The 7,863-nt window shown below is 46.2% G+C and overlaps 2 non-coding genes across 2 annotated transcripts; both read left to right on the top strand.

Annotated features, from left to right (window-relative positions):
* Positions 1 to 2,745: 2,745 nt before the first annotated feature.
* On the top strand, positions 2,746 to 2,827 carry trnal-cag (transfer RNA leucine (anticodon CAG)). The gene has a single exon. It is a non-coding gene; the product is annotated as a tRNA-Leu (tRNA).
* Positions 2,828 to 4,306: 1,479 nt separating this feature from the next.
* trnag-acc (transfer RNA glycine (anticodon ACC)) lies at positions 4,307 to 4,379 on the top strand. The gene has a single exon. It is a non-coding gene; the product is annotated as a tRNA-Gly (tRNA).
* Positions 4,380 to 7,863: the final 3,484 nt, after the last annotated feature.

Genomic DNA, 7,863 nt, shown 5'->3' with positions numbered 1-7,863 from the left:
AGGGAAAGGCAATCTAATCGAGACTGTGATTGGTGAAATTCACTTTTTATGGCCCGTTCTTATTATGTTTTTTCTTTCTCTCTTTTCAGCATTGTCTGGTAAGTGTTGGTGCACTAAGGCTGCAGTATGTTTGAAAGAGTAGTTTGGAATTGCCCTGTTGTTAGTTGTGAGATTACTTTATGACTCATGCCCTCGGACTGTCTCACATTTAGCATTCATGCATCTCTGTGTCTGAAAATGCATTCGGCATGCCAGTTTTGTTTGTGTTCCGTGTTAAATGCTTACTGTTTTGCGATTCGCTCAGTACATTACGGGCTAACAGGGTTTCTGAGGTAACTTCCAGCAGCAAAAATCCTCAACTGAGGGTCTGGGAAAAATTCGTGGAGTATGGTCAGTCGGAGCAAAAGGAAGGAAGTCGTTCGTTTCTGCAGTGTTTCACAATACTACCTTTCCCGTGAGCAGTCGAACAGTCTAAACGATTGTGCCACAGACTGCGACGGCAAGCTCCGCTAAAAAGGAATCCTTTAAAGCCGGTGTAAGCAACACGACGGTATTGGGGTACACCGCGTGGAAACAGATACTTCGGTGTATCTCGTCCATGCTCACCGTATAGCCAAAATTAAACAAGTCCCGTTCCCCAGCATTTGGCCCCAATCCCGCTAAACCCATCCTATCCAGAAACTCATCCGATTACCTTTGCAATTTTCTGAGTGTAATAGCCTCCTCCACTTCCTCTGGGAGCTCATTCCAAACACGCACAACCTTCTGTGTGGGAAATGTGCCTCAGGTCCTTTGTCAATTTCAGCCCACTCACCTTAAACCTATGCTCTCGATTTTTCAACTCACCCCAACTTGGGTAAAACACATAAATACTCAGTTTACAACCCTTCCGTAAGATCATGTTACGCTGGACAATAACAAGCTATTGGAAACAGAAAGGTGAAACGTAGAATTATTCAACTTTCAGTGCTGGATGCCACTGAGCTGCAGGGCGATCGCCTCGGCTGGTTTCTGTAGTGTAGTGGTTATCACGTTCGCCTAACACGCGATAAGTCCCCAGTTCGAAACTGGGCAGAAACAGCGCAGAAACTGCTTTGTCCTTCAACTGCAGCCATTCACATGCGCAAGAACGGAGCTTCCTTGCTTGCTTTCCTCTCTGCAAACCTGCCTTCGAATTTGCTTGAACGAATCGGCTCTCGTAGTGAAATGTAAGGCAACTCCATTTAATTATTGTGCAAAGCATTATAAAGTTTTTCTCCAAGCTGGTTCTGATCATATGCCATTCTGTTTGAGAGTGTCGTTGCCGCGTTCTGATCCTTCCACGAAAAGCAGTACCGCATTTGCATTCCTTGCGCAGGCGGCCCGGTTCAAAGACAGGGAAGAAGCTGATGCGCTGGTGTCACAGCGCACCACGAATTCCTGAACTTGTCTGTCTGTCAAACGTACCCCAAAGTCGTCTCTGAAAGGCTTCATTTGGAAGCTGTCTGTCGTTATTCAACGCGCGAGAGTTGGCACCGGAGGTCCTGAATCATGTTTTGGAGCAGTTCGCACGTTAGTGGCTCATTCAATCAGCAACAGCAACGAAAAAAACATACACTCTCAGAGGAACCTCCGGACCTGTGCTGTCATAGCGTCGCTCGTATTAAGGTGCGCCCCGAGATCTAAGCCATGTTGGAACTGAAACGGAGGAATCGACAGAGAGGCTACAGAATGACATCGCATCCATTTAATTTTCTTTAAATCACTGACGAGCAGGAAAATGTTCACGGGGAGGGCGAGTGGAGAAGTGTGGCAATTGCAGCTCTGGTGAAGCTCCTTCTTTGTGATTCACTCAGCAAACAGAGAGGTGAATGTGACTCAGGCGTGAGAGCTCATCACATCGAGAACAAAAAGCAATCAAGGGCAATTAGCACCTCTTCCGGAGTGGGGGTGGGGTGAGGTAATTACCTTTTGAGTTCTGTTACTATGTTCAGAAACTGCCTTTTAGATTGAGATGAACAAAAACTCCATTTCTAATAAGCACCATGGAAGTTAGCAAAATGTATTGAGTCGCTTCCCGCACAGGTTTCCGACTCAGTTGGTATCCATGTGGCTCATGTCCAGCAGTGAACATCTCTGCAGCGAATTGCACGGTTAAGGTAAAAGGCACGGAAAGTGTCATCTCGAAGTGGATCCGAGGTCAGAGCATCCTCACAATGTGATCTGTCGTTCTCGGAATGTAATGCGACTTCCGGTTTTAGGGTAGAGAACTTTCTTTGGGACCCTTATTCTGCAAAACAGAAACAGTGACTGAATAAATGCTGCACGGTATGATGTGGAACACGGCCTGCTCAGCTTTGTGCATTTTCCCTGTAGTCCGGTGTGTTTCGTGTTCCGTGTAAACGTGAAAGTCGTCCTGTTTCGAGCAATGGGTGAAATCATTTAGCAAAGCAAGAATCGAAATTGCAGTAATGTCAAGCAGCTCATGGTTATTTGACCAAAACATAAGCGAACATATATTGTCACGCACTCACAGATACATTTGTAGCTGAAAAGAGTCCGAGAAGATAGACTCAGCTTACGATTGATTTTTGTCTGGATTGATGGGCTATCATTATCTGCTGCGACATTGACATTGTAGCCGGGCACATCCCAGCAGCTGTGCGAGTCGGAGAGGGATCATGGAACCCTTTTCATGTGACTTTGCGTCTGTTGTTATGCAGGGGCACAATTAGAAATGCAAGCAAACGGGCCTTGCGGCCGGCTGGTAGTGTGGCCGAGCGGTCTAAGGCGCTGGATCCAGATTCCAGCCTTGAGAAGGGCGCGGGTTCGAATCCCGCCACTGCCATTTCAGCTGGTTCACTCCGACGCTGCAGTTTGTTAAAATGCTGTTTCGGTCCCCACTGTCTTGATGTTGAAAACAAAAGTAAAATGGTTTTGCTTCCCGGGGAATTAACTGTGGTGTGGGATCGTGCCACGCGGAAAATCGCAAACAGCTCTGCTGTTCCAGGCAATTTGTGCGTTTACTGGAACCGAATGCAGACTGTTATTTCATCGCTGTTGTGATGAAACACGGTAGAAACGAACGACTTCCTTACCTTTGCTCCGACTGACCATACTCCGTGAAATTTTCCCAGACCCTCAGTTGAGGATTTTTGCTGCTGGAAGTTACCTCAGAAACCCTGTTAACTTGTAATGTGGTGACTCGACTCGTCGTTATTTGGTTTTCTGGCCAATGGGAAAATCGATCCAATGAATTTCGATGTCACATTTTATTGAATTTCTCCCATTTCCTTTATTTCCGTCCTGGAGACATCGGAAGGGAAAGGCAATCTAATCGAGACTGTGATTGGTGAAATTCACTTTTTATGGCCCGTTCTTATTATGTTTTTTCTTTCTCTCTTTTCAGCATTGTCTGGGAAGTGTTGGTGCACTAAGGCTGCAGTATGTTTGAAAGAGTAGTTTGGAATTGCCCTGTTGTTAGTTGTGAGATTACTTTATGACTCATGCCCTCGGACTGTCTCACATTTAGCATTCATGCATCTCTGTGTCTGAAAATGCATTCGGCATGCCAGTTTTGTTTGTGTTCCGTGTTAAATGCTTACTGTTTTGCGATTCGCTCAGTACATTACGGGCTAACAGGGTTTCTGAGGTAACTTCCAGCAGCAAAAATCCTCAACTGAGGGTCTGGGAAAAATTCGTGGAGTATGGTCAGTCGGAGCAAAAGGAAGGAAGTCGTTCGTTTCTGCAGTGTTTCACAATACTACCTTTCCCGTGAGCAGTCGAACAGACTAAACGATTGTGCCACAGACTGCGACGGCAAGCTCCGCTAAAAAGGAATCCTTTAAAGCCGGTGTAAGCAACACGACGGTATTGGGGTACACCGCGTGGAAACAGATACTTCGGTGTATCTCGTCCATGCTCACCGTATAGCCAAAATTAAACAAGTCCCGTTCCCCAGCATTTGGCCCCAATCCCGCTAAACCCATCCTATCCAGAAACTCATCCGATTACCTTTGCAATTTTCTGAGTGTAATAGCCTCCTCCACTTCCTCTGGGAGCTCATTCCAAACACGCACAACCTTCTGTGTGGGAAATGTGCCTCAGGTCCTTTGTCAATTTCAGCCCACTCACCTTAAACCTATGCTCTCGATTTTTCAACTCACCCCAACTTGGGTAAAACACATAAATACTCAGTTTACAACCCTTCCGTAAGATCATGTTACGCTGGACAATAACAAGCTATTGGAAACAGAAAGGTGAAACGTAGAATTATTCAACTTTCAGTGCTGGATGCCACTGAGCTGCAGTGCGATCGCCTCGGCTGGTTTCTGTAGTGTAGTGGTTATCGCGTTCGCTTACCACGCGAAAGATCCCCAGTTCGAAACTGGGCAGAAACAGCACAGAAACTGCTTTGTCCTTCAACTGCAGCCATTCACATGCGCAAGAACGGAGTTTCCTTGCTTGCTTTCCTCTCGGCAAACCTGCCTTCGAATTTGCTTGAACGAATCTGCTCTCGTAGTGAAATGTAAGGCAACTCCATTTAATTATTGTGCAAAGCATTATAAAGTTTTTCTCCAAGCTGGTTCTGATCATATGCCATTCTGTTTGAGAGTGTCGTTGCCGCGTTCTGATCCTTCCACGAAAAGCAGTACCGCATTTGCATTCCTTGCGCAGGCGGCCCGGTTCAAAGACAGGGAAGAAGCTGATGCGCTGGTGTCACAGCGCACCACGAATTCCTGAACTTGTCTGTCTGTCAAACGTACCCCAAAGTCGTCTCTGAAAGGCTTCATTTGGAAGCTGTCTGTCGTTATTCAACGCGCGAGAGTTGGCACCGGAGGTCCTGAATCATGTTTTGGAGCAGTTCGCACGTTAGTGGCTCATTCAATCAGCAACAGCAACGAAAAAAACATACACTCTCAGAGGAACCTCCGGACCTGTGCTGTCATAGCGTCGCTCGTATTAAGGTGCGCCCCGAGATCTAAGCCATGTTGGAACTGAAACGGAGGAATCGACAGAGAGGCTACAGAATGACATCGCATCCATTTAATTTTCTTTAAATCACTGACGAGCAGGAAAATGTTCACGGGGAGGGCGAGTGGAGAAGTTTGGCAATTGCAGCTCTGGTGAAGCTCCTTCTTTGTGATTCACTCAGCAAACAGAGAGGTGAATGTGACTCAGGCGTGAGAGCTCATCACATCGAGAACAAAAAGCAATCAAGGGCAATTAGCACCTCTTCCGGAGTGGGGGTGGGGTGAGGTAATAACCTTTTGAGTTCTGTTACTATGTTTAGAAACTGCCTTTTAGATTGAGGTGAACAAAAACTCCATTTCTAATAAGCACCATGGAAGTTAGCAAAATGTATTGAGTCGCTTCCCGCACAGGTTTTCGACTCAGTTGGTATCCATGTGGCTCATGTCCAGCAGTGAACATCTCTGCACCGAATTGCACGGTTAAGGTAAAAGGCACGGAAAGTGTCATCTCGAAGTGGATCCGAGGTCAGAGCATCCTCACAATGTGATCTGTCGTTCTCGGAATGTAATGCGACTTCCGGTTTTAGGGTAGAGAACTTTCTTTGGGACCCTTATTCTGCAAAACAGAAACAGTGACTGAATAAATGCTGCACGGTATGATGTGGAACACGGCCTGCTCAGCTTTGTGCATTTTCCCTGTAGTCCGGTGTGTTTCGTGTTCCGTGTAAACGTGAAAGTCGTCCTGTTTCGAGCAATGGGTGAAATCATTTAGCAAAGCAAGAATCGAAATTGCAGTAATGTCAAGCAGCTCATGGTTATTTGACCAAAACATAAGCGAACATATATTGTCACGCACTCACAGATACATTTGTAGCTGAAAAGAGTCCGAGAAGATAGACTCAGCTTACGATTGATTTTTGTCTGGATTGATGGGCTATCATTATCTGCTGCGACATTGACATTGTAGCCGGGCACATCCCAGCAACTGTGCGAGTCGGAGAGGGATCATGGAACCCTTTTCATGTGACTTTGCGTCTGTTGTTATGCAGGGGCACAATTAGAAATGCAAGCAAACGGACTTTGCGGCCGGCTGGTGGTGTGGCCGAGCGGTCTAAGGCGCTGGATCCAGCCCCCCCTCTTGAGAGGGGCGTGGTTTCGAATCCCGCCACTGCCATTTCTGCTGTTTCACTCCGACGCTGCAGTTTGTTAAAATGCTGTTTCGGTCCCCACTGTCTTGATGTTGAAAACAAAAGTAAAATGGGTTTGCTTCCCGGGGAATTACTGTGGTGTGGGATCATGCCACGCGGATAATCGCAAACAGCTCTGCTGTTCCAGGCAATTTGTGCGTTTACTGGAACCGAATGCAGACTGTTATTTCATCGCTGTTGTGATGAAACACGGTAGAAACGAACGACTTCCTTACCTTTGCTCCGACTGACCATACTCCGTGAAATTTTCCCAGACCCTCAGCTGAGGATTTTTGCTGCTGGAAGTTACCTCAGAAACCCTGTTAACTCGTAATGTGGTGACTCGACTCGTCGTTATTTGGTTTTCTGGCCAATGGGAAAATCGATCCAATGAATTTCGATGTCACATTTTATTGAATTTCTCCCATTTCCTTTATTTCCGTCCTGGAGACATCGGAAGGGAAAGGCAATCTAATCGAGACTGTGATTGGTGAAATTCACTTTTTATGGCCCGTTCTTATTATGTTTTTTCTTTCTCTCTTTTCAGCATTGTCTGGTAAGTGTTGGTGCACTAAGGCTGCAGTATGTTTGAAAGAGTAGTTTGGAATTGCCCTGTTGTTAGTTGTGAGATTACTTTATGACTCATGCCCTCGGACTGTCTCACATTTAGCATTCATGCATCTCTGTGTCTGAAAATGCATTCGGCATGCCAGTTTTGTTTGTGTTCCGTGTTAAATGCTTACTGTTTTGCGATTCGCTCAGTACATTACGGGCTAACAGGGTTTCTGAGGTAACTTCCAGCAGCAAAAATCCTCAACTGAGGGTCTGGGAAAAATTCGTGGAGTATGGTCAGTCGGAGCAAAAGGAAGGAAGTCGTTCGTTTCTGCAGTGTTTCACAATACTACCTTTCCCGTGAGCAGTCGAACAGTCTAAACGATTGTGCCACAGACTGCGACGGCAAGCTCCGCTAAAAAGGAATCCTTTAAAGCCGGTGTAAGCAACACGACGGTATTGGGGTACACCGCGTGGAAACAGATACTTCGGTGTATCTCGTCCATGCTCACCGTATAGCCAAAATTAAACAAGTCCCGTTCCCCAGCATTTGGCCCCAATCCCGCTAAACCCATCCTATCCAGAAACTCATCCGATTACCTTTGCAATTTTCTGAGTGTAATAGCCTCCTCCACTTCCTCTGGGAGCTCATTCCAAACACGCACAACCTTCTGTGTGGGAAATGTGCCTCAGGTCCTTTGTCAATTTCAGCCCACTCACCTTAAACCTATGCTCTCGATTTTTCAACTCACCCCAACTTGGGTAAAACACATAAATACTCAGTTTACAACCCTTCCGTAAGATCATGTTACGCTGGACAATAACAAGCTATTGGAAACAGAAAGGTGAAACGTAGAATTATTCAACTTTCAGTGCTGGATGCCACTGAGCTGCAGTGCGATCGCCTCGGCTGGTTTCTGTAGTGTAGTGGTTATCACGTTCGCCTAACACGCGATAAGTCCCCAGTTCGAAACTGGGCAGAAACAGCGCAGAAACTGCTTTGTCCTTCAACTGCAGCCATTCACATGCGCAAGAACGGAGCTTCCTTGCTTGCTTTCCTCTCTGCAAACCTGCCTTCGAATTTGCTTGAACGAATCTGCTCTCGTAGTGAAATGTAAGGCAACTCCATTTAATTATTGTGCAAAGCATTATAAAGTTTTTCTCCAAGCTGG

This window comes from Chiloscyllium punctatum, chromosome 16 (assembly GCF_047496795.1).
Source record: "Chiloscyllium punctatum isolate Juve2018m chromosome 16, sChiPun1.3, whole genome shotgun sequence".
In the NCBI taxonomy this organism is placed as follows: domain Eukaryota; kingdom Metazoa; phylum Chordata; class Chondrichthyes; order Orectolobiformes; family Hemiscylliidae; genus Chiloscyllium; species Chiloscyllium punctatum.
Note: the sequence above shows the minus strand (reverse complement) of the source record. Positions and strands in the feature narration are given on the sequence as shown.